Genomic DNA, 25,902 nt, shown 5'->3' with positions numbered 1-25,902 from the left:
TGGCTGGGGTGGCAGGGATGGAGGGGCGCACTTTGGTGTCTCAGCCTTGGGTGCTGGAGGACCTTGTCCCAGCTCTGGCTCCTGTTACTGGCGACACCTGGGCCGGGTGTCGGACCGACTCTTCCTGGATCTTGACGCTTCTCGTCATCACGTTTAGAGTTGGAAAACCGCACATTTGCAGACCTGTCACGCTGGCCAGCGTGATGACGCGTAACGGCTGGCGTAATGCCGGCGTGATGACTACGAGCATCGGGATCCAGGAAGAGTCGCCGGTAACAGGAGCCAGGAGGACGCCGGCCGGGGGACCTTGTGGCCACGGTGGGCTGGAGGAAGCCCCAGGGAAGCGAAATCTTTTAATTCACGTTACTGCTCAGGGTCCCTTTAAAACTTTAAAAAAGAGCTTTACTTACCTACATGCTGCAGAATCTTCTCTTGTATGTCTATCAAGTTCAGCCTTGTGTGTTTTGTTATTCTTAAATCCAAAGTAGGAAAAAGCCACGAGGCAGTGGTATAACCATAGAGCCTAACTGTGAAGAAGATGTTTTTGCTGAACGCCGGGCACCAAAACCAAGTGCACAGAGAGAGAAGTCGCACACCACTGGTGAGGTGCTGGACCAATGTTTGTAATCCACAAAAAATTCCAGAAGGTCCGCACACTCTAAAGTACCATGTCCTGTTTATTCAAAACACGTGACAAACCATTCCACAACCAACGAGTCGTTTCGGGGTCCCCTTTGTCAAGGCTACAGTACAGAATGGTTTTGAATTGAATAAATAGGACATGGTTCTTTAGAGTGTGCGGACCTTCTGGAATTTTTTATGGGCACCAAAACTAAGCGCCCCATAGCAGCAATGTAATGCTGCGCGGGGCGCGTAAGGGTAATTCGGGGCTCCGTCAGATGTTGTGACGACTCGGATGGGGAATTGTATTTAACGCCAGTTTTGCGGCAGCAGGTAAAGCTGTCATACGGCTTGCCCTGCGCCCAAGTCACCGATGACGCATGCATAAGGCCATTTGAAAGCACGGGAGGTTAACAACATGTCTGCTTCCATGAATCAGGAAGTAGAAACAGTACAGATTTATTTTAGGATTTGAATCAGGTGTGACAAAGAAATTATTTTTGTTTAAAGATTATTATACTGTTGTATAGCTTTTAGAGCAGAGAGGACATTTGAGTTCAGGTCCGCTTTAAATTATATTTATTTTCCCTGGTCAGGCAGGAAAAGAAAAGTCTAGAACCAGCCACTTTGTTATGAGTGTTTAGAGTGTGAGGGCTTGGCAGCAGAAGCGTTGAAGAACATGTGTGGGAGACGTATCCTGTGTGATCATCACAGACATCCAATAGGAAGCTTGTCATCACAACAGAGGTGATCGGTGTCCCTCTGAGGAGATATATTTCTTCCCATAGGCTTCCATGGCTCTCAGTGCCACCCACACTGATTGGCTGCTGCGGGGCTAATTCAATATGCTTTTGCCCACCTAATTCCTTACTCTGTATATGACAGCTGTTTAGTTTAAGATATCCAAAGACAAATCTGGAATGTGTGTGACAAATATGAAGCCAAACTGAACAGAAACATTATTTCAAAGAGATCTGTAGAACTTCCGGGCTACTGCAATTCTTTGAATGACACCTGACCCACAGACAAGAATGTGAAGTAAGCACAGACATATGTTAAGATGGTAAGAGAGCAAGTAAAGGTAGCCATACACTGGTCAACTTGCCATCAGATTCGACCAACAGATACAGTAGATCCCACTCTGATCGAATCTGATCAGAGAGGGATCGTATGGCTGCATTTACTGCAAACAGATTGTGAATCGATTTCAGCATGAAACCGATCACAATCTGTGGTGGTGCTGCCACCCCCGACCCCCCCCCCCCCCCCCCCGCATACATTGCCTGCTCCGGCTGGCGCAACTCCCCCTCTGTCCCCGCAGCTTCTTCTCTGCGCTGGTCTCCTGTCCGGCTGGCTTGTCTCCACTGAACTTCCTGTCTGGGGGAAGTTTAAACAGTAGAGGGCGCTCTACTGCAATGAAGCAGGAGCCGGTCCGGAACCCAGGGCGGAGAAGAAGCTGCGGAGACAGAGGGGGAGTCGCACCGGCCGGAGCAGGTAATGTTGTATTGCCACTAGCGTCGGTCATCGGGCATTCGAAAGCCGCTATCGACTCACTCCCGACCCGCCGGCGATCAAGGGAAATCTTCCGCATGGACGGCTTGACGGGAGTCGGCGGGAACGATTGATTTCGGACGGAAATCGATCGTTCTGTCAGTGTTTGCTCAATGATTTCACAGCAGATTCGATCACAGTGATCGAATCTGCTGTATATCGGCAGCAAAATCGTTAGGTGTATGGGCAGCTTAAGACACCTCTGTCTCTGTGTGTAATGCTGGGGGGGTCATACTTTCTGATCACCCAGCCAACAAGCCTAAGAGCTGGATAATGAAAGAGGTTACACAGGCTGTCCAGAGCAACTGCAGCTCTGGGCTTCCGATATTGCTATGAATAAAACTAGGGTTGGGACGAATCCACAATTTCTTCGAATCCGAATCCGGATCCGAATCTAAAAAGGTTCTCGAATATCTCGAACCTTTCGAATCCCGAATCTAACGAATCCTGCACATAAGAATTGTGTGATCCGTGGTATAGTTGCCCGCAGTATAGGTACCCAGGCATAGGTGCCCGCAGTATAGGTACCCAGGCATAGGTGCCCGCAGTATAGGTAGCTAGGTATGGGTGCCTTCAATATTGGTAGCTTTCAGTATAGGTAGCAAGGTATAGGGGCCTGCAGTATAGGTAGCAAGGTATATGGACCTTCAGTATAGGTAGCAGGGTATATGGGCCTTCAGTATAGGTAGCAGGGTATATGGGCCTTCAGAATAGGTAGGTAGCTAGGTATAGGGGCCTTCAGTATAGGTAGTAAGGTACATGTGGCTTCAGTATAGGTAGGTAGGTAGGTAAAGGGACCTTCAGTATAGGTAGCAGGGTATAGTGCCTTAAGTATAGATAGGTATGTAGGTAGGTAGGTATAGGGGCCTTTAGGTAGGTATAGGGGCCTTTAGGTAGGTAGATAAAGGGACCTTCAGTATAGGTAGCAGGGTATAGGGCCTTAAGTATAGGTAGGTATGTAGGTAGGTATAGGGGCATTTAGGTAGGTAGGTAAAGGGACCTTCAGTATAGGTAGCAGGGTATAGGGCCTTAAGTATAGGTAGGTATGTAGGTAGGTAGGTATGTAGGTAGGTATAGGGGCCTTTAGGTAGGTATAGGGGCCTTTAGGTAAGTAGATAAAGGAACCTTCAGTATAGGTAGCAGGGTATAGGGCCTTAAGTATAGGTAGGTATGTAGGTAGGTATAGGGGCATTTAGGTAGGTAGGTAAAGGGACCTTCAGTATAGGTAGCAGGGTATAGGGCCTTAAGTATAGGTAGGTATGTAGGTAGGTAGAGGGGCCTTTAGGTAGGTAGTCTAGTGCCCCCCAGCATAGGTAGGTAGTCTAGTGCCCCCCAGCAGCATAGGTAGGTAGTCTAGTGCCCCCCAGCATAGGTAGGTAATCTAGTGCCCCTCAGCATAGGTAGGTAATCTAGTGCCCCCCAGCATAGGTAGGTAATCTAGTGCCCCCCAGCATAGGTAGGTAATCTAGTGCCCCCCAGCATAGGTAGGTAATCTAGTGCCCCCCAGCATAGGTAGGTAATGTAGTGCCCCCCAGCATAGGTAGGTAATCTAGTGCCCCCCAGGATAGTTAGTTTAGTGGCCCCCCCACCTGCATAGGTAGTTTAGTGCCCCCCAGCAGCATAGGTAGTTTAGTGCCCCCCAGCATAGGTAGTTTAGTGGCGCATAGGTAGTTCAGTGCCCGAGCCCCCCCCCCCCTGCCCCCATACTGTACCTGTCTGTTGTTCTCTCTCCCTCAGTCCGTCCGTCCGTCCGTCTTCAGTCTCAGCCAGGTCTTCTACGCGAGAGCGACGTCCACACCGTCCACACCTCGGGCCTTCACTGAACTATAGGCGGAGCGGCGTCAACGTCATCACGCGGCGACGGAACGCGAGGTCTTCAGTGGTCGCGATGACGTGGCGGCGCATCACACTGCGATGGAACGCGAGGTCGGCGGAGGTCGCGATGACGTCACAAGCGGCGCAGGTAATGTATACACAGCGATCCCGGCGGCAAAACGTTGCGGCGGATGCGGCGGATTCGTCGGATTCGTATGCCCTAAAATGGCATGGGGATTTGAATCCACGAATCTCGAATCTTTCTTAAGATTCGAGGGATTCGTGGATTCGCCAGATTCGAGGTCCCATCCCTAAATAAAACACAATGGCAGCGCAGTGCGATGTTGTGCTGCCTTAGTTCACACTATGCTGCCTTAGCGATAGGCTAGCAAGCATTCAGACAGGTACAAGACAGGACTATAGATTGGATTGTAACTAGTAGCAACCGCAGCTCACAGTCACGTCCACAGAAGCAGAGCAAGCAGGCTAACAACAGTCACCAGCAAGCATCCACTCAGGCAAGACTACAGGATAGAACGTAACTAATAGCAACTGCAGCCTATAGTTACGTTCCCAGAAACTAGAGTAGCAGGAGTACTACAGTCACCAACGTGGTGATGGCAGAATCCAAGCTGTCTGGATAATGGACTTCACTGATCCACCGCGGATGCATCGAACGTCCATCAAGCATGGAACTAGGCAATACACAATAATAAGAAAAATAACAAAGCGGCTCAACTAACAGATAAATATAAATTAGCAAGTCTGCATATATATTTATCAAGAACTAGCTAACGCACAAGTAATAAGGTCACATAGAACTACAATAACAGAACTATACAAAGTAACAAGGTGCCCAGTAGATCAGAGTACTGACCACTATGACGGGCGGGGTATGAAATGGGAGGCAGACTTTTATGCTGGCATCAGCCAATGGATGCAGGTATGCAAATCTCCAGACAGCTGAATAATCACTCAATCCTGAGCTGGCTTGATTACCATTTGCTAGCTGGCTGTGAATGCAAAGGACTCCCATAGGAAATACATGCAGTATTATGTAACAACATGCATGCAGGAAATCCAGGGCTATTTGGCCGCTGCTCAGCTGCAACAAGCAATTGGTGGAATGATGATAGCATCCTGAGCTGCCCAGAACTGCAGAGCGATTGCAAATGACAATGAGACCCATTGCAAATGCACAACCGAATGCAAGCAGATAAGCCAGAGCTGTCCGTTTGCAGCTCCACTGCAACGGACAGAATACGCTACAGGAGGGATCCTTACACTGTGGCTGTCTGTTGACATGTATACTACTTCTAATTTCCACAATCACTGTCAAACTTTTAAAACAGGAAGAGGCTGTTTGCATCATTAGTCCATCCCACTTACGCCACTTCACAACCTCATCCCCACCCCTTGACTGCCCACTAAATTCGACTGTGTTGCTGTTGTACACTAGCGAGAACTTACTGAAGATGCATATGTCTTAGCATTGCACATGCTCAGGTCAGGGCATCACTTGTGAACGGCAATTACAGGAGCCTGCATTCGGCTACAGAAGGAGCACTGACCCAGAAATTCTTCCATTTAAAATTTAAGGTACCGGTCTCCATTGGGGAGCTGTGGTGGAACAAGAGACCGGAGTTGACAAACATAACCTACAGGGGGTAAGTACTAAGCTCATATGTTTTTCATTGAGATCCATTCAGGTCTGGTGTACATTCAAAGGAGATAAATATGGCAGCCACCGCATTCCTCTGGTAGGGACGGGCTTTCTCTGAGTCAAAGGGAACCTTAAGGGCTCGTTTCCACTGTAGCGGTGCGGAATCGCCTGGATTCCACCGCAGAAGAAATCGCATGCAGGTGCGTTTTTTTACGCGTTATTTTACGCGATTACGCATGCGATTTCGCATAGGTTAGGCTATGTGCGTTTTTAACCATGTCACTGCCTGTGTTAATTTACATTGGTTCCTATGCGGAATCGCATGCGGAATCGCGTAAAATAACGCGTAAAAAACCGCATGCGATTTCCCTATTAAATACATTAGCGGCGATTCGCATGCATTCCACTAGCAGGCGAATTCGTTGGCTCTTTTGTGCGTTTTTTCACCGCTCATAAAAACGCACCACGCAAACGCTACAGTGGAAACAGGTCCATTCACTTGCATTACGTGTGCGAATCCGCATGCGTTGGACGCATGCGGATTCGCGATAGTGGAAACGAGCCCTAACTGAGAGGGATATGGATATTGCTTGTCAGTCCTGCTGATCTCTTTGGCTGCAGTAGTGGCTGAATCACACACCTGAAACAAGCATGCAGCTAATCCAGTCTGACTTCAGTCAGAGCACCTGATCTGCATGCTTGTTCAGGGGTTGTGGCTAAAAGTATTAGAGACACAGGATCAGCAGGAGAGTCAAGGACCTAGTATTATTTTAAAAGGAAAAATCTATATCCTTCTCAGTTTAGGCTCCCTTTAAAGCAAACCTGTAAGTTTAAAAAGAGAGAAAATCAGATACTTACCCTGTTAAAGGGAAGTCTCTGGATTCTACATATGCGCTACCTTAGGCCACTTCCTTTTGTCCTAAGACCAAATTGAACTCCTACTTGGTATTCTAAAACACGCTGCCTCTAAATGTTTGTTATATACCTCCCCACCTCTTGTGCCCCCCGCCCCATTCCCTTTAGATTGTAAGCTTGCAAGGGCAGGGCTCTCTCCCCCTTTTGTGTCTTGGAAATCATTACACATTTTATTCATCATGTTACTTTTATCACTGTCATTACCAATTTTGTATTTTGTATCGTTTTTGTATTTTGGCACTTATTATGTATCTTGTATGTTGGTGTACACCATTGTCTGTATTATTATGCACCCCATGTTCGTTTCTTACTTCGTACAGCACCACGGAATATGTTGGCGCTTTATTAATCAATAATAATAATACTGTAATTCTGATAGAGGCTTCCCAAATCCTCCTCCAGGAGGAAGATTGTCAGGACCCCTGGAACACACTCCCGTACGTGAACAAGAGCAACCGCACTGCGCAGGAAGCGTCATGCCTGCTGAGTAACACGGGGTCACTTGGGCTCAGCTTTTTCTGTCGAGCCCGAGCAACTCCGTGTTACTGTGAAGGTGAGAGGGATTCTGCACAGTGAGGCCTTGCTCAGGAGTGTGGCCACGCACAATTTTCGACGAGCCCTTGTTGAAGAGGTTCAAGGAGTCCCAGCGCTAGATCCATGGAGACAAAGGGGTCGGGGGAAGCCTCTGGATTATATAGTGGCTTCTGTCTACAGAGTTATCGATTTACACCTCTTCTTTTCCGTCAGGTTTCCTTTAAAGGACAAGCGAGGCGATGAAAGAAAACTATTTTTACTTACCTGGGGCTTCTTACAGGCCCTACAAGTCTTGTGTGTCCCTTGTCGCAGCTCTAGTCCTCTCCAGAGTCCCGTTGGCAGCCTCTGGAGTATCGCTGAACCCTGATAGGTCGGCATCTGCTCTCATCGTACATGAAAGCACCCGCACCATCGGGAGTTTACTGTGCCTGCTTAGTAGTACTGCGCAGGGCCAGAACCCTCCCGGTGAAGTAGACATGTTCGTGTACTGCATGGGTGCATCTCCGTGCATGCTCAGATGACACCCACCCATCCGAGGGTCAGTGATCTTCAGACGTTGCCAGCAGGAGATGGGAGCAGACTGGAGCTGTGGCGAGGGACACACGTGATTTGGATGGGCTGGAAGAAGCCACGGATAAGTAAAAATAGTTTTATTTTGTCGCCTCGCTTGTCCTTTAAATCTGAATTATTCAAGGTGTGGACACATGTTTTGCGTTGCCCTGCTGCGGACACAGTTGACAAGTCTAGCCCTCTCTACCATACTGTGAAGCCATTTATTTTTTTCTTATTCTGTTTTTTTATTTCCCTTAAAAAAAACTTCAGCGAATGCATAGAAATCGCCTACTCCTTCCTTCTCAGGTTCAAGCCATGAATTACCTTGAACGCCTCCTCCACAATGCAGGGAACATTAGTAATCTAATATTGATTGTGAAATACACAAAATAAATAGGAGAGCTCTGGTGGAACTTAGCAGGGAAACAGGCTTGCTTTTGTTTGCAAAGAAAATCAAGGCATTTAAATAAACCTTGCTGAACTTAAATGGCTTATTTGAAAGAAAATTTTCAAGGAGTGCTCAGTCATTTTGATTTCCCTTTTATGTATTATTTATGAGGATAAGTGCTAAATATAGATTTTCTTTTTTTGGTCAATACATTTTTTTTATTTTTAGTGCTGTGCTCCATAGAGTACGGTCCAACTTAAACTAAAGCAGAACTCTAAAACTAAAATCCTTCAGCTAAAACTAAAATCCTTCCTGTATATAAAGTAAGCATAAAATAAGTATAAGTATGAGTCTGTAATCCACAGGGCCGGATTTGTACTCTTTACCGTTTAAGGCCACTAACAGCAGCCACCCCCCACCAGTATAGTTAGCCAGGCCAGCTGACTCTTTCCCCTCCCTCCAGTATAGATAGCCAGGCCAGCTGACTCTTCCCCCTCCTTCCAGTATAGGTAGCCAGGCCATCTGACTCTTCCCCCTCCCTCCAGTATAGGTAGCCAGGCCAGCTGACTCTTCCCCCTCCCTCCAGTATAGGCAGCCAGGCCAGCTGACTCTTCTTCCTCCCTCCAGTATAGGTAGCCAGGCCAACTGACTCTTCCCCCTCCAGTATAGGTAGCCAGGCCAGCTGACTCTTCCCCCTCCCTCCAGTATAGGTAGCCAGGCCAGCTGACTCTTCCCCCTCCAGTATAGGTAGCCAGGCCAGCTGACTCTTCCCCCTCCAGTATAGGTAGCCAGGCCAGCTGACTCTTCCCCCTCCCTCCAGTATAGGTAGCCAGGCCAGCTGACTCTTTCCCCTCCCTCCAGTATAGATAGCCAGGCCAGCTGACTCTTCCCCCTCCTTCCAGTATAGGTAGCCAGGCCAGCTGACTCTTTCCCCTCCAGTATAGGTAGCAAGGCCAGCTGACTCTTCCCCCTCCCTCCAGTATAGGTAGCCAGGCCAGCTGCCTCTTCCCCCTCCCTCCAGTATAGGTAGCCAGGCCAGCTGACTCTTCCCCCTCCAGTATAGGTAGCCAGGCCTGCTGACTCTTCCCCCTCCAGTATAGGTAGCCAGGCCAGCTGACTCTTCCCCCTCCCTCCAGTATAGGTAGCCAGGCCAGCTGACTCTTCCCCCTCCAGTATAGGTAGCCAGGCCAGCTAATTCTTCCCCCTCCCTCCAGTTTAGGTAGCCAGGCCAGCTGACTCTTCCCCCTCCAGTATAGGTAGCCAGGCCAGCTGACTCTTCCCCCTCCCTCCAGTATAGGTAGCCAGGCCAGCTGACTCTTCCCCCTCCCTCCAGTATAGGCAGCCAGGCCAGCTGACTCTTCTTCCTCCCTCCAGTATAGGTAGCCAGGCCAGCTGACTCTTTCCCTTCCAGTATAGGTAGCAAGGCCAGCTGACTCTTCCCCCTCCCTCCAGTATAGGTAGCCAGGCCAGCTGCCTCTTCCCCCTCCCTCCAGTATAGGTAGCCAGGCCTGCTGACTCTTCCCCCTCCAGTATAGGTAGCCAGGCCAGCTGACTCTTCCCCCTCCCTCCAGTATAGGTAGCCAGGCCAGCTGACTCTTCCCCCTCCAGTATAGGTAGCCAGGCCAGCTAATTCTTCCCCCTCCCTCCAGTTTAGGTAGCCAGGCCAGCTGACTCTTCCCCCTCCAGTATAGGTAGCCAGGCCAGCTGACTCTTCCCCCTCCCTCCAGTATAGGTAGCCAGGCCAGCTGACTCTTCCCCCTCCCTCCAGTATAGGTAGCCAGGCCAGCTGACTCTTCCCCCTCCCTCCAGTATAGGCAGCCAGGCCAGCTGACTCTTCTTCCTCCCTCCAGTATAGGTAGCCAGGCCAGCTGACTCTTCCCCCTCCAGTATAGGTAGCCAGGCCAGCTGACTCTTCCCCCTCCAGTATAGGTAGCCAGGCCAGCTGACTCTTCCCCCTCCAGTATAGGTAGCCAGGCCAGCTGACTCTTCCTCCTCCCTCCAGTATAGGTAGCAAGGCCAGCTGACTCTTCCCCCTCCAGTATAGGTAGCCAAGCCAGCTGACTCTTCCCCCTCCCTCCAGTATAGGTAGCAAGGCCAGCTGACTCTTCCCCCTCCAGTATAGGTAGCCAAGCCAGCTGACTCTTCCCCCTCCCTCCAGTATAGGTAGCCAGGCCAGCTGACTCTTTCTCCTCTCTCCAGTATAGGTAGCCAGGTCAGCTGACTCTTCCCTCTACCTCCAGTATAGGTAGCCAGGCCAGCTGACTCTTTCCCCTCCCTGCAGTATAGGTAGCCAGGCCATCTGACTCTTCCCCCTCCCTCCAGTATAGGTAGCCAGGCCAGCTGACTCTTCCCCCTCCCTCCAGTATAGGTAGCCCGTTGACACTTCCCTCTAGTATGGGTAGCCAGATAACCTTCCCCGCTTCTCCATTTTAGATGACCCCCCTTCGCTCCAGTATAGGTAGCCTGATGACCTTCCCCCCTCCACTCTAGTATGAGAAGCCAGATGAACCTACCCTCCTTCCATATAGATAGCCTGATGATCCCCCTCCCTCCAGTATAGGTAGCTAAGTCACCCTCCCCCTCCCAGTAAAGCCTGCTGCTTACCCACCCTTGATCCTGTGGTGCCCTAGGCCATGGCCTATGTGACCTTAGCTTAAATCCAGCCCAGTAATCTAGCAGCAAAAGAGTTACAAAACCTTGCAACCATTATACACGTTGCTGTATTTGATCACTCCATTTACATAGTTTCAAAGTTCAGACTTATTCACATTGGGGGGTATGCACAAAGCATTTGCAAAACTGACCTGCGCAGAGAGTGCACAGCAATTTTACTAACGACAGTTAGTAAGCGCGTGTTGCACAATTAGCACAATTCATGTTACCTTGGTGATGTGTGCACTGCCAGGGAACTGTAAGCTACCTAATACATCTTGCATGGGCTGCTCTCTGTCTGTGTGCATTTTAGATATAAAAACAATAGCTAAGCTAAATTCATAGAAAAAAGGCCACCCCTAAGATCAAATGTTAATAAACAATAAACCTAAAAGGTAGTGAGGGTTGCAAGGGCCAAGTTTTGCTACCAGAAAGTAAAAAGTAACTTTTAGTGTAAAACTCCCTACTCTCACACAGAACCCGCCCCTGATGGTGCCTAACCCTAACCCTTCCCTGGTGGTGCCTAACCCTAACCCTTCCCTGGTGGTGCCTAACCCTAACCCCTCTCTGGTGGTGCCTAACCCTAAGACAACCCCTGATGATTACTATGACCTAATTTCTCCCTACTCTCACACAGAACCCTCCCCTAACCTTAACCCCCCCTGTTAGTGCCTAACCCTAAGACCCCACAGGTGGTGCCTAACCCTAAGACTCCCCTGGTGGTGCCTAACCCTAACCAACCCCTAGGTGGTGCCTAACCCTAAGACCCCCAGGTGGTGCCTTACCCTAAGACTCCCCTGGTGGTGCCTAACCCTAAGACCCCTTAGGTGGTGCCTAACCCTAAGACTCCCCTGGTGGTGCCTAACCCTAAGACTCCCCTGGTGGTGCCTAACCCTAAGACTCCCCAGGTGGTGCCTATCCCTAAGACTCCCCTGGGGGTGCCTAACCTTAAGACCCCCTAGGTGGTGCCTAACCCTAAGACTCCCCTAGTGGTGCCTAACCCTAAGACTCCCCTGGTGATGCCTAACCCTAAGATCCTCCAGGTGGTGCCCAACCCTAAGACCTCCTAGGTGGTGCCTAACCCTAAGACCCCCCAGGAGGTGCTTAACCCTAAGACTCCCTTGGTGGTGCTTAACCCTAAGACTCCCCTGGTGGTGCCTAACCCCAAGACCCCCCAGGTGCTGCCTAACCCTAAGACTTCCGTGGTGGTGCCTAACCCTAAACCCCTCTAGTGGTGCCTAACCCTAAGACCCACCCTTGTGATGCCTAATCCTAACCCCCCCCCCCCCCCCTGCACCCCCGAATCAAAAATCTCGGCTATAAAAGGGTGCCCTTTTGTGGCAGAATCAAAAACCTTGGAGCCGAAAACCTTGTAGTCGAATACAAAATATGGGCTACAAAGGGGTGCCCTACTGTAGCCGAAAGTAGCCAAATAAAATATGGGCTACCAAGGGGCGCCCGCTTGTAGCCTATGTCAAAATCGGGCACCCTTTTCACCACCTTGTAGCCAATATTTGCTGAAATAACATTGATGTCTATGGAGGCGCCCTTTTCATACAGGCAGCTCAGGCGCTCTTTTCAACGGATCCCAGATATTGATTTAAATGTTTTTTGCCACTACTGTTGAACTGCAATTTTTTTGCCTCCGAAGAAGCAACCACTATAGTTGTGAAATGTGCTTTACAAGGACTCTGGCCTTGGGCGGCTGAAGCCTGAGGGAGCACCTTGATGTGAAATAGAGGTTGCTACATATGAAAGAGAAAGTTACAAATGTAAAGTAACACATGAAAAAAGGGAAGCTGATGGCCGAGGGAGCTGTACATGAAAGAAAGGAGCTGCAGGACAAGGATGCTACACATGGATAAGTGGAATGGGAGGGGCACAGCTGCCCATGGAAGGAGTAGCCCCAACATACTTGGCCTAGGGTCGGAAAAAGTATAACTCTGGCCTTGCTTATGAGGCATATGGATGTTTTATACTGTTGGTTGCTTACACTGTCTAACAAGTTGGCTTTACAATAAAAGTTATATATTTTTGGAACAAAACTTGGGCCTTGAAACCCTCATTAACTTTTTGGTTTATTATTTATGCATTTTGGATTCCCTTATTTTGGGCTCTTACTATTCTGCCCTCTTTATATGTCCATCTACTGTATATGTATAGACAGTATAGTATAGTATATATACTTTACTATAGTATAGTATATAACAAACTCTTTTATTTCACTAACATTTGGTGGACAGTACATGAAACACTGACCAACATTCATAAACCTTTTTGTACTGTTCCTGATAGGATGGTCTGCCTCTCCGCCATCATTTAATAATTGCATATTAAAGTGAATCTGAATTAAAAATAAACTCATAAGATACACAATTGTATTTACCCTCCTACTCTTAAAAATTAAGTTTCTTTTTTAAATATCCCATGTCTTTTTATTTTATATTTAAACATTTACAAAGTAGTTTGAATGTTTTAATGTACAATGGCAACCTATTAAGTGTCCCGGAGTTAAGAGTTTTTCTATCTGTCCCCTGCACTCAGAAGTTGTATTCTGCCAGGAAAACTTTTATGGCTGTACTGTCATTTGCTAATCAGTGAAGTTCACTGGGATCCCAACAAGATACCGACAAGACCTAAGCTGTCATTTGCATGCATGAAAATTAACTCTTTCAGGCAGAAAAATAAAACACGATAAATAGCATGCTTAGTAATATGTTTTAATATGTTTTGCACTGTACATACACATGTTAATCTCATCATGTCACATGTTGCTTCGGGTACCCTTTAAATGCCCTGATTACTGAACAACCATGATCTGTTCACGATCAACAGCCTGGCTTTGCAGGTCATTCTATTCTGCCATTCTGTGCCGAGGAATTGAGATTTATAACCTGGCGATTCCGGTTTGTTTGACAATTACAGTATTAAAATGTCATAAATATTACTCCATTGTCAGCTGCGATAACGTTCTCTCTAACCCAAGATGTTGTTCCAGATTCCAGCATTTGGACTGGCTCTGCATCAGCTGGCCATCGGAACAGGGCTTTGTCCACAAGAGCAGATTGTACTTGGCTGCGGGTGGCTTCTACCAGTCCAGATCTTGGCAGTTTAATGACTCAACAGATGTAGCTGTCCTGACCTGGCCCAAGCAAGACTTCAGCACCTCTTCAGCGTGTGCCAACCGTCCTGCCAGATGTAAGCCTCCAGCCTTTTCCTGCCAGCCTATGACCTCAAGAGTCAATTTCGTTTTTTCAAAGAATGGCTGATTATTACAATGATGCAGTCTACTTAAAGTGGACCTGAACTCTTGCACAGGATAGAAGGAAAACATAGAGAAATGCACCCTGTGTGTATTTAGAGTGTTTAGCCTGTTTAACCTCCCTGGCGCGCAGGAGGTTTTTTCAGGCCCTGCTTTTTTGCTGCACGCAGCTAGCACTTTGCTAGCTGCGTCAGCACACCGATCGCCGCCGCCCCACGCTCGATCACCGCTATCCGTCATGCCGCACCCCCCCCCCCCCCCAGACCCCGTGCGCTGCCTGGCCAATCAGTGCCAGGCAGCGCTGAGGGGTGGATCGGGACTCCCAATGACGTCACGACGTTGCTGACGTCGGTGATGTCATCCCGCCCCATCGCCATGGCGACGGGGGAAGCCCTCCAGGAAATCCTGTTTTTTGAACGGGATTTCCTGATCGGAGATCGCCAAAGGCAATCGAAGCGGGTGGGGGGATGCCGCTGAGCAGCGGCTATCATGTAGCGAGCCCTGGGCTCGCTACATGATTTAAAAAGAAACAAATAAAAAAAAAACTGCTGCGCTCCCTCCTGGCGAAATTAATTAGACCGCCAGGAGGGTTAATTATTTCTCATTTGTGTCTAATCACAAGTTGTAATTTGATCTCTTTGCCCTGTGTCACATGACTGCCATGGCAGAGAGGGCAGATAAGCTCATTGTAAAGCACAGGATGTTAACAATATGTCTGCTTGCATGAATGTGTATAAAGACAAAGGCCATATGCCTGAATAAAAACAGCTTTAAAGTGACCCAAGCATTTTTGCACCCAGGGCATCTCAATAACGCATTTAATATACATGCCAACAATGTGTCTCATTCATAAAAACCCTTAAATTTGACCTTTTTTACATTTCAAACTTTAGCTGAGGGTTTATTAGCCGACTTCCTTCTTCCGAGGACTGCAGACCACAGACGTTTCAGGCAGATAAAGACTGATATAATTATCTTATTGCACATATTAGCAGAGAGCAAACAAAAAGTGTTCGATCAGGGGGTGGGTGGGGTAGATTTAACACTGTGCTTCAAAAGGTTTACAGAAGTCACAGATGCTATCTTCACACCTTCTCCTGGATAAATAATGGACAGCTAGAAGGGGAGGGCGGGACATGGCAGCTTCTATAGCTATTAGAAACTGGGAAACAAATGTGGTGCTTGGTTCCCTTTAAGGGTGCCTGAGATGATTTAAATAGAAGAATGTATACTTACCTGGGGCTACCTCCATCCTCATGTAATTTATGGGCTCCCGTGCAGCTCCATTTGTCTTAAATCTTTCCCGTACAAAGGCTTTGGTCACACTAGTAGGGCTGCTCTGTGCATGTGTGGACTGGCCCCATTGTGCTCCTATCCAGGGAGCATTCTGTGCAGATAGTTCTGCACATAATGCTCCCAGCGAAAGGAGCACAATGGGGTTGTGGGGGAGCATGCTTTTCTAGTCACACAATCAGTAGCTCTAGTAAAGACTAGGGTTCATGCAGGGCTGGGCCGAGGCAGAGACGAGAGAGGCTCCAGCCTCAGGGCGCAGTTTAGGACGGGGCGCACAACACACTCAGCTATCATTCCCATCGTGTGTTTGAATCAGAAAGAAATAAGAAAAGAGGATACATGGCAGAGCCAGATAACTAGAGATTACGGTGTTTTGGGGGGTTGGGGCCCTGGGGCGCCTCTTAGTCTACTAGCAATCAGTGTGTGATGGCTGGGGTGGCAGGGATGGAGGGACGCATTTTAGTGTCTCAGCCTTGGGTGCTGGAGGACCTTTGTCCTGGCTTTGGGTTCATGCATACTCTATTCCTCAGTCATTTGTAAGGCCCATGGGCTAAAGAAACAGGTGATATGAACAATCACAACAACAAGCATACAGGATTGTAAGCCCAACGAAGGCTGCAAAGCCGAAAGCTCGCTTATTCTTATTCTTTTTTAGTTAGCCAATAAATGGTATCATCCTGATTTAAAACTTCTTGCTAACAACACATCAAGAATCATTCATTTTTTTTTAACCATTTACCGCCATCCTAACGTATTAAAACGTCATGCTTACCGCTATTAACAGCAACATGACGTTTTAATACGTCGCGCATTCCCGCCGCTGCTACCGCCGTGTGTCCGCCGCTACCGCCGCCATTACCGTCGGGATCCCGTGCTGGGCGATTGGGGAAGAGGACCGAACAGTCCTCTACCCAATCGCAGTGCCTGGAGTGAATGGACGTGACCGCGAACAGCGGCTACGTCCATTCACATAAACAGGAAATGTAACAGTTTAATAAAGTGTAAAAAAAAAAAAAAAAAGTGAACACGTCCTATGAGTGTTCACTAGCACCATCTTGTGGCCAAAAAGTATATTACACCTACAAAATACATACATTTTCAAGTATATACACATCATTAATAAAATGACACTTCCAACCCTCCCCCCCAAAAAAAACACTTGTAAAAAAAAAAAATCAGCTTAAAAAAAATAAATAAATAGTTGCCTTAGGGACTCAGCTTTTTTTATTCTATATTTTATGGGGGAAAATTAATTTTAATTTATTACATAGGGGCTTGTAATTATGGCCAGAACAAACAGAAAAATAACCACTTATATTTCAAAATAATATACTGTCGCCATACATTGTGGTAGGGACATAATCTAAACGGTTTAATTATCGGGACCACTGGGCAAATAAAACGTGTTTGTTTTATCCACAGGAGAATGTTTAATTTTAAAACTATAAAGGCTGAACACTGAGAAATAATGATTTTTTTTCTTTTTTTTCTGTTTTTCTCATTAAAATGCATTTAGAATAAAAAAATTCTTAGCAAAATGTACTATCCACAGAAAGCCTAATTGGTGGCGAAAAAAACGAGGTATAGATCATTTTCTTGTGATAAGTAGTAATAAAGTTATTAGGGAATAAAAGGGAGGAGCGCTGACAACTGAAAATTGCTCTGGTCCGTTAGGATAAAAACCCTTGGGGGTGAACTGGTTAAAAGAATAGTTATTCAAAATCTTCACAATTCATAAAGGTCCAAAACAGGCTTGTTCAATTGCAAAATAATATAAAGCATTTCAGTAAACAAACGCACAGAGTAGCTATTGTCTGTACTTGTTTGCAAGTAACAAAGAAGACCTGTTGAAGTTAGCTAGCGTCGTTCCGGAGAACAAGACATCGATTTTGTAAATAGATTATTTATAGAGTTTTTTGGTAATAGCAAGCTGTTGTTTCCCAATTGAAAGTGCTTTCATAATGAATAGAACCTGCTTTTATAACCTATTTGAATTGATATCTGTCCACTTGTAAGTTAGTTTCTGGCTTTGTGTTAAAGTATGTATTGCACTGTCCACATTTTGATTTTAGAAAATGTTCTACAGTAAAAAAAGAGAAAATCCTTCTTAGCATTTCCCATTTTAACTGTGGCTATTTTGAAGCCAATCCTGATGTCATTTCCTCCCTTACTCTCCTCTGCCTGGATGTATATGCATTGCCTGCCCTTCACTATAGAAAGTGCATAGTCTCAGCATGAGAAATATTGGCCAATCAGAGAAGAACAGAGGTGTGGGAGGGGAAAACAGGAGGAAAAGAGGCTTCAGCCAATTAGACTGCATTAGTTAAGTCTGAGGGGAAAGTAGAGCAGTAATAAAGGAAAACCCAGCATGCCCTGCAACTTCCTTTGTGCGGCAATGTACCAAATAAGAGTCAGATAAACTGGGGAATAATGATTTATCAACAAGAAAAGTAATAGTGATTTTAACTTTTGGATTGCCTGCTTACCATCCTTATTACTTGTTTACCAGATAAAAATAAAGAATTGAATTTTGATTTTATGCCCAACAGTTACAATTTAAAGGACATCAGAAGTGAAAATAAACTGATGTGAAAAAACAATTGTATCTGTCTTCCTTCTCCGAAAAATGACTTTTTTTAGATATCCCACAGTTTTATTTTATATTTAAATCTAGTTTTTAAGTTTTTACTTTTTCATTGTCTCTTCTTAATGACACCTTCATTGAAGTATGCCAGAGCTCAAATCTATGAATTATTGACCCTTTTTACCTCTTTCCTGCTCTCAGAAGCCATTTACTGACAAGAAAGTGTTTTATGGCAGAAATTACTTATCAGTAAAGGTTATGTCCGAACCGGTCCTGACCCGGGTAAAAACTGTCACTTGCATACCCGATGTTTAACTCTTTCAGGCAGAGAAAGAAAAGAAGGAACACTGCCTAGTTATTTGTGTAGTAGGCACTGTACATACCAATGTCTATCTCATCATGTCACATATCACCTCGGTTGTCCTTTAAGTTTTCTCCCAGGTGATCACATCTTATCAGCAAAAGATGTATTGTCACATAATATCAGTAAAATGAATGTTAAGCCACCAGCAAGCAAGAAAATATTTTAAGAAACCTTGACAGTATTTTTTGACCGATTTTATGTATTTCATATTTCAATTGCAAAAGTACTGAAAAGAAGATGAAACATTATCTCCTGCATATGGACCCTTACAATAAAATACCTTTTAAAGAGACCCTGAGCAGTGAAAACAAAAATGAAACTGGTACTTACTTGGGGTTTCCTCCAGCCCCCCGTAGGCCGCAAGGTCCCCTGGCTTCTTCCTGACTCCTCTCTCGGTCCCGCTAGCGGCTCTGTCACCGGCAACTTTTGGGCTGAAGGATGGCTGGTCCTTCCTGAACGGGCACGCTCCGCGTCATCACGTCGGGCGCTACGCATCATCATCGCAGGTGCAGAATTGCTGAGCCTACGTAGTACGCCGCAGACAAAGTGGGCTTAATTGACAGTGGCGCTCCCACAGGCGCAGTAGAGGAGGTCGGCCTCTGCACCGGAGGAGTCCCCGGGCCGGCGGCTGCGAGTAGAGCTGTCAGCGTGGGACATGTCAGCTGCAAGGGGATGGAGGAAGCCTCGGGTAAGTATATAATGGGGAGGCACAATTTGTTTGATGCTTCCTTTAAAGCGGAATATAACCCTGCATTTCAACTTTGCTCTAAAACATTATTTACAGTATATTATATGCAACCAGCATTTTTTTTTTTTTACTAGACCAGCATTGGAAGGGTTACACAGGGCTTTAAAGTTCCTGGAGATTTCTGCAGACGCATCCGAAGCTGACATAGATACATTTTGTTTAAATAAATGTATCTAAGTGTTGAATGTGACTCATCTCTCTGACTGAGAAGGAGTTGGAGGACAGCCAAAGAGTGTGTAACATTTCTCAATAGATACATATAACTAAATAGAATGTAACAATCTGAACTTCTGCATATCTCTCCACGGAACTTTAAACCTCTGTGTTTAACCCTTCCAATGCTGGTCTAGTAAAAAAAAAATGCTTTTTGCATATAATATGCTGTAAATAATGTTTTAGAGCAAAGTTGAAATGCAGGGTTATATTCCGCTTTAATGTCATTCAGTCATAAGCATAAATAGAATTATGGATTGCTTGAAACAGTTGGATAGTTTTCAGTTGCGATGTTCGGGTTATCACAAATTCCAGCGCAGCACAACTTAAAAGAGAATACGCCACTTTGTCTCTTTTCTACCATTTTATTTTATTTTTTTCTAAACAGAGACGTAAGTGGGTGAAATTGAAGCCTATGATAGCGTTTCAAAGGCTTTCGGCATAGCAGCTGGTAGAATAGAGAGCGCCCTCTAAGAGATAAGCTTTTATCTGGAGATCAGGATTGCTTTTCTGGGCTTTGCTCTCTTCTCCTCCATCATCTGCACTATAATTCTGCCGTAATTACCACAAGCAGCGGCATTTTCATGTCAGTACAGTTTAAATGAAAAAAAAAAAAAAACGTTTAAAGGGATCGGTGAATATTATGCCCATCTGGAGTGGCAAAGTACAAAATATTTATAATTTCTTGTCCCGCTTGTGTCCTTCTCTTTGTTTACATCGCTTGTCTTTTATCTATTTGCTACTCCACTGAATTGCTTACAGCAAAAAGGGCTGGGGGGGGGGGGGGGAATCAATTCATTGCAAAGTGTGAAGTTAAAAAAAAAAAGAGAGAGATCAAGAAATGATTGATATTCACCATGTGATCTGTCCATGTTGTTTGATCCAAAATCAGCCTGCAGGTCATCAATTTTACTACTGGCAGACATGAAAAAAAAAACACAGACAGCACCAACTGCCGTTATCTTTAACCACACCCCCTAGCAATGCGATAGGCTGAAAAGCTGTTGTTTTTGTTTTGTTTTTTTATAGATATACAGTGCTGGCAAATTTTGACTTAAAGTTACTTTTATTCAACCAGCAAGTAATTTTTTTGATGGGAAATGACATCGCTGTCTCCCAAAAGATAATAAGACAATGTACAAGAGGCATTATTGTGGGATAAAAACATTTCTCAGCTTTTATTTACATTTTAGCAAAAAGTGTCCAGTCCAAAATTATTCATACCCTACTCAGTAATCAATAGAAAAGCCTTTATTGGCTATTACAGCAATCAAACGCTTCCAGTAATTGCAGACCAGCTTTTGCATGTCTTCACATTTGTTTTTGTCCATTCATCTTCATCAATGAGCCCCAAATCTTTCAGGTTGGAGGGTCTCATTGCCATCACCCTTATTTTTGCTCCCTTCACAGATTCTCAATTGGATTCAAGTCAGGACTCTGGCTGGGCCACTCCAAAACTTTAATGTTGTTGTCAGCTAAACATTTCTTCACCACTTTTGCAGTCTATTTTGGGCCATTGTCATGCTGAAATGTCCACTGGTGCCCAAGGCCAAGTTTCTCTGCAGACTGCCTGATGTTGTCATTGAGAATCCTCATGTATTGCTCTTTTTTCATGGTGCCATTTACTGTGATTAGGTTCCCTGGTCCATTGACTGAAAAACACCCCCAAAGCATTAGGTTCCCACCACCGTGTTTGTGGGGTGGTGTTCTTTGGGTTGAAGGCTTCTCCTTTTTTTACACCAAATGAAGGAAACCTTATTGTGACCCAACAATGCAATTTTTGCTTCATCTGACCATAACACAGAAGACCAGAAATCTTCTTCTTTGTCCAGATGAGCATTTGCAAAGGCCAAGCAAGCTTTTGTGTGCCTTATCTGGAGAAGTGGCGTCCTCCTTGGTCTGCATCCGTGGAACCCAGGAGTGTGCAGTGTCCGTTGGATTGTCTGCCTTGAGACATTGCCACCAGCAGAGCCAGGATTCACCAGGATGGCCTTGGTGGTGTGATCCTTGGATTCTTTTTCACGTCTCTCACTATCCTCCTGGCCAGCACATGTGTCACTTTTGGTTTCCGACCACGTCCTTTGAGATTTTCCACAGTGCGGAGCATCGTGTATTTTGTAATAATACTTTGCACTGTAGCCACTGGATGTTGAAAACATTTAGAAATAGCCTTGTAGCCCTTTTCTGACTTGTGAGCAGCCACAATGCACAGCCGCAGGTCCTCACTGAGCTCCTTTGTCTTAGCCATGCCTGTCGACAAACCAATTGCAGAGAGCTGCTGTTTTCAACCTGTTGAGTACATTAAAACAACTTTTCCCAATTGATCAGGGTAATTGGGATGCTTTAGAACAGCTTGGACTATTTGATATGGTATATAACTTAGGATTTTCCCATAGACTGTGACAGTTTGTGAAGGGTATGAATAAATTTGGACTGGACACTTTTTGCTCAAATGTAAATAAAAACTGAGAAATGTTTTTTTCTAAAATAATACCTCTTGTACATTGTCTTATTATCTTTTGGAAGACAGCAATGTCATTTCCCACTAAAAAAGTACTTGCTGGTTGAATAAAAGTAACTTTAAGTTAAAATTTTCCAGGGATATGAATAATTATGGGCAGCACTGTACATATGCACAGAGGGAGACACTGGTTGCTTGGCAGTTGGAAACAGCTGCTATTTCCCACAACACAACAAGGTTCCCAGACAGGAAACTGCCTGGATCTTGGTCATGACATCACACTGTGGGAGGGGTTTCACCATATCATCAGCCATATAGACCCCCCTGATGATATATTTGAGAAAAGGTAAAGATTTATCATGGGAAATGGGGCACCAGCTACTGATTGGGATGAAATTCAATTGGTAACTGTAACGATTGTGGAACTTTCTCCGTGATCAGCGCACAACGCGTGCGCTGGCACGGCGGAAATCCTCCACAAGCGTGTAATTGCAGGCACCCAGCAAAAGGTGCTACGCACCTGTAGAGGGAAATTCCTGTCGGCAGATGGCGCTGGGGAGTGCAGAGGAACCAATCCTCTGTACCTCCACAAATGCCAGACAGGAATTGTACGAAGCGCAGAACGCAATCGCAAGAGAGGCGATTGCGAATGAGAACGAGCAAAGGGACAGGTTGTATGTGTGTGCGCCAATCCAGTCGCCACCCCGCGACCGCGCACACACAACAGCAGATATGAAATAGGAACGCGATCGCGAGAGGTGCGATCGCCAGACGTGACACAAGGCAGATCAGAATAGAATACGAGGGTAGCAAAGGCACAGCAAATAATACAATGAGAAGATGCGGAAAATAACAAACGCTAGCTAACCGCGAACACCGCACTCGCAACAGTGCACGCGGTTATGCGCGGTCTCCACGTGATAAGCACAATAGAGACAAGCACGCCTAACTAACCATCAACAGACAAACATGAAACAGAGGATGCAAACGCTTGCTAAACGGTTACCTCACCGAGCCTCCAGCAAGCGGTCGTAGCAGACAAGACAGACACACGAAAACAGGGACAAGCGAGAGATAGGATCCACAGCACTAGCGAAAAGTGGCTAGCGCGATCCAGGTACAGAGTAGCAGAACAGAAGGATCCACAGCACTAGCGAAAAGTGGCTAGCGCGATCCCAGGAGGCAGAACAGAAGGATCCAAAGCGCTAGCGAAAAGTAGTTAGCGCAATCCCAGGAGACAGAACAGAAGGATCCCCAGCGCTAGCGAAAAGTAGCTAGCGCGATCCCAGGAGACAGAACAGAAGGATCCACAGCGCTAGCGAAAAATGGCTAGCACGATCCAGAGAGGCAGAACAGAAGAGATAGCTGGTAGCAACCGCTGCACCAGCTATGCTCCAAGAACAGAGATCAGAACGACTTCCTATCGACCACTGCTGGGACAGGACAATCGCAACAGACAAACAAAACAGATAAACAATCCTAACTGCACTAGGGAAATCTGCCTAGCACAGTTTCCAGGAATTACTCTAAGCTGATCTTTAAACAGAGAGTAAGGCTGACACCCCACCAGGAGTGTTACATAGGACGAAATCCTTATGACCAGCCAAGCATTGTGGGAAAGACATAGTACTTATAGTACACGCCTCCAATGAATGTGGCCAGGCAATTTGCATGACAACGTATGCAAATTCCTCTGCAAGCACATGCTGCAAAACTGACAGAAGCTCTTCTTTCCAGAGTCCTGCAGCATGCAAACCTACACAATGGTCAAAAGGCTGCCTGCCTGCACAGGCAGCTGAGCAGATCATCACTGTAACAGCTCCTCTTTTTTTTGTCAACATTTATTGAAATTTTCAGTTTTACAACACTGCTGAAACTGTCAGCAGAAAACAAAACACAAAAACCAACAAGACAGCACACATTTGTGTCGCACAACAGAGACGAAACCCCAGCTTAAATATTTTCCTGGTCCTGTCTGTGTCAGCACTCCGTTTACTGCTGTATATGTTACTTGATCACTGGATGACACAACAGTAAGGCTTTTTTCAGATGAATGGCTGAGCCATGTGCATGACAGGTAGTTTAGCCTTCAGTCTGCTGATCATGGGCATAGCAATCACCCCTGAGACCCCTGCCATTGCAGGAAAGGGGAGTGGGAAGCAGAGGCTTTGTGGACCCTTCCTCCTCCTTCCTCTACTAACAAGGTAACGTACTTTGCGTAATTAGTGTGATCCTTGTTGAGCTAACTGCGCAACATGCACTACCTTGTCGGCAGGATTACCATCTAACGTGCGTACAAGGGTTCAGGGTCGGACTGGGACACTAAGGGCCCACCAAGGAAGTTTCAGCCTGGGCCCCCCCCCCCGATCCCCTCCTCCTCGCCACCCCCCCCCCCCCCCATTTTGGGCTCACATACACATGTACTCTAGAAATTTTGCATGAGTTTATGGTAGGGAAAAGATTGTGAGCACTTCTGAGGACAGTCTCCAATAGGGATATGTCCACATGCGGCGCGCGCAGCGCGCCGCAGCGAAAGTAAATGGGTGTCACCACGCACTGGAACATCGGCGTGGTCACGATGAGTCATGGGCAGACTTAAAAAAAAAAAAAACACAACATAAGTAGCGGTGTTATTCACAGAGATTAGGTCCGACCAGATACATTTTAGATAAAATATTCAAGTAGTTACATGCCTCATGATAATTCATCAAGTAGTCAAATCGCAGCAGATTTTTCGACAAAATGCAATCAGGTTGGCGGCTGATACCCCCACAAAATGCAATCAGATTGGCGGCAGATACCCCCCAAAATGCAATCAGGTTGGTGCCAGATACCCCCCCCAAAAGTGGGCAGCAGTGACCAGAAAATCGTAATGTGGGCAGCAGACACCTGAAAATCGCAATGTGGGCAGCAGTGACCAGAAAATCGTACTGTGGGCAGCAGACACCAGAAAATCGTAATGTGGGCAGCAGGCACCTGAAAATCGTAATGTGGGCAGCAGTGACCAGAAAATCGTAATGTGGGCAGCAGACACCTGAAAATCGTAATGTGGGCAGCAGACACCTGAAAATCGTAATGTGGGCAGCAGACACCAGAAAATCGCAATGTAGGCAGCAGTGACCAGAAAATCGTAATGTGGGCAGCAGTCACCAGAAAATCATAATGTGGGCAGCAGACACCTGAAAATCCTAATGTGGGCAGCAGACACCTGAAAATCGCAATGTGGGCAGCAGTCACCAGAAAAGCGTAATGTGGGCAGCAGACACCTGAAAATCGTAATGTGGGCAGCAGACACCTGAAAATCGTAATGTGGGCAGCAGACACCAGAAAATCGCAATGTAGGCAGCAGTGACCAGAAAATCGTAATGTGGGCAGCAGTCACCAGAAAATCATAATGTGGGCAGCAGACACCTGAAAATCGTAATGTGGGCAGCAGTGACCAGAAAATCGTAATGTGGGCAGCAGTGACCAGAAACCCCCTCCCTCACCTAGGGGCCCCCCCTCCAGAATTGCAGCCAGCGGCAAATAATCACTTACCAGCATGACGGAGATGAGATCCGTAGCTCTGCGTGCCGCTGGCTGGTCTGCTCTCTGCTTCCTGAACTGACTGTCCAATCACGCTCTCGCAGTACTTCCTGTGAGAGCGTGATTGGACAGTCAGTTCAGGAACCAGAGCAGACCAGCCAGCGGCACGCAGAGCTACGGATCTCATCTCCGTAACTCATGCCGTTAAGTGATTCTTCCCCGCTGGCTGCAATTCTGGAGAGGGGGGGGAGCGCGGAAGGGGGGCCCCTAGGTGAGGGAGGGGGGGGGAGGCTTCCGCCCCTCCCCGCCGATCTGTGCACAATGTCCCCCCTTCCTGCGCTTAGCCCCCCTCCTTTTTAGCACTGGGGCCCCCAGGAGGCGAGACGGCCGGGGCCCACCGATGGGACCATCGGTGGTTCGGTGGGCCTGTCCGAGGCTGCAAGGGTTTACTCTGTGTCTAGAACTGCTTCTGCTTACAGAGTGCAAATGCAAATTAACCTTTAGGTGGTGGTATTAATACCCGAGGTCGAGGCTAACAAAAAAGATGAATACTTACCTATGAAGAGCATTCCAATGTCCTGCTCGCCCCTGCCATTGCCACATGCTGACTCCCGTAACATATCCGACAAGAACAAATGTAGGAAAGAGGCACCCTGGTGTTAATAAAACTAATTAAAAACAGAAAAAATCCAAAGATGAGGTGGCTTACCTCAGTAATGAGATCTTTGTGGAAACAAAGAGTTTTTATTGAGCACAGGCAT

This window comes from Hyperolius riggenbachi, chromosome 2 (assembly GCF_040937935.1).
Source record: "Hyperolius riggenbachi isolate aHypRig1 chromosome 2, aHypRig1.pri, whole genome shotgun sequence".
In the NCBI taxonomy this organism is placed as follows: domain Eukaryota; kingdom Metazoa; phylum Chordata; class Amphibia; order Anura; family Hyperoliidae; genus Hyperolius; species Hyperolius riggenbachi.
The sequence above is the reverse complement of the archived record's forward strand: the minus strand, read 5'-3'. Positions refer to the sequence as shown.